This window comes from Sinocyclocheilus grahami, unplaced genomic scaffold (genome assembly GCF_001515645.1).
Source record: "Sinocyclocheilus grahami isolate Dianchi unplaced genomic scaffold, SAMN03320097.WGS_v1.1 scaffold23416.1, whole genome shotgun sequence".
NCBI classification, from domain to species: domain Eukaryota; kingdom Metazoa; phylum Chordata; class Actinopteri; order Cypriniformes; family Cyprinidae; genus Sinocyclocheilus; species Sinocyclocheilus grahami.
In genome coordinates, this window is record NW_015519136.1 from 1 (window position 1) to 1104 (window position 1104).

A 1104-nucleotide genomic window follows, 5' to 3' on the forward strand; every position below is an offset into this window, starting at 1 on the left:
GCCGGTCGGACACGAGAGGAGAAGCTGCTGCTCCTGCTGCCCAGGTGAGCTGAGTACTGTGTGTCTGAAGAGTTAGGCCTGCTGGAAATGAACTGTACCAACACACACAACACAGAAACTGATTAACTGGACTGTTTTCACATTCTTCTACTAGATTACAACAAACTTTGTACTCTGTTCGACAACTTTCTACAATCCAATCAATTTCAGTGGATTGAATCTAGTGCTAAAAAGTTCTAGTCGTACATTTTTTCTGTTTCAATCAAAAATATTTAACTTTACAGAGTAAATTGTTGGGTTGTGTATGTGTAAATCTCAAATGTGATTTTAAAAGTAAAAGAGTTTTTTAAAGTTATTTTTAAGAGTTTGAAAAACTAGAATAAAGAAAGTATTATGGATACTTTTGGAGGATACTTGGTAAATAGTGTTTAGTACTAATCCACAAGAGTCTTGTAGGTGGTAACAGATGGAAATTGATTGCACACATGTTAATTATTAACAGCCCAACTGAAACACTGCTGATCTTGTTCACAACCACATGTGCTGCTCCTCCAAAATAAACATGAAAGTCATTCTTATGAATAATGCCCCATATTTTAAATCTGTGGATAACCACTGCCTAACCCAATTTCATTCTAGATATGAAATTAAACAATGCAAGAGCAGTTCACCTGGAAAACTAGGAAAACCCATTGCGGATGTGCAAATATGTTCACAGCTTAATGTTAATGAGTTTGGGTTGTTGAGATAGACACTTACACAGTGAGGCTCAGCATAACCAGGGGAAATAGGGTTGTCATCGGCACTGGGCAGCTGGAGCTCATGGGATCTGCGTTTGTCCTGGGACTGCCTTAGTGGGTCGGTAGCTCCATGGCTGCTGCCGCTCCACCTGTCAAACTCTGGAGCCTGAGAGTAATGGAGGAGAAAGTGAATATCTCACAGCATTTACATGCAGTATCTAAGATATTCAACACCATGCCCTAGATGGAAGTGATCGCTCACCTGTTTCTGTGTTGGAGTGTAAATGATGTCATAGACAGGGGCAGGAGGGCTGAGAATGGGGACGTCAGCACTTTTGAAATACTGGATCCAGTCATTGAACTC

The 1104-nt window shown here is 40.5% G+C and overlaps 1 long non-coding RNA gene across 1 annotated transcript; it reads right to left on the bottom strand.

Moving 5' to 3' along the window:
* Nucleotides 1–6: 6 nt before the first annotated feature.
* Nucleotides 7–1098, bottom strand: LOC107580034 (uncharacterized). The gene is made up of 3 exons (XR_001608577.1): nucleotides 1003–1098; nucleotides 760–906; nucleotides 7–92 (listed from the first exon to the last, which is right to left on the bottom strand). It is a non-coding gene; the product is annotated as an uncharacterized lncRNA (long non-coding RNA).
* Nucleotides 1099–1104: the final 6 nt, after the last annotated feature.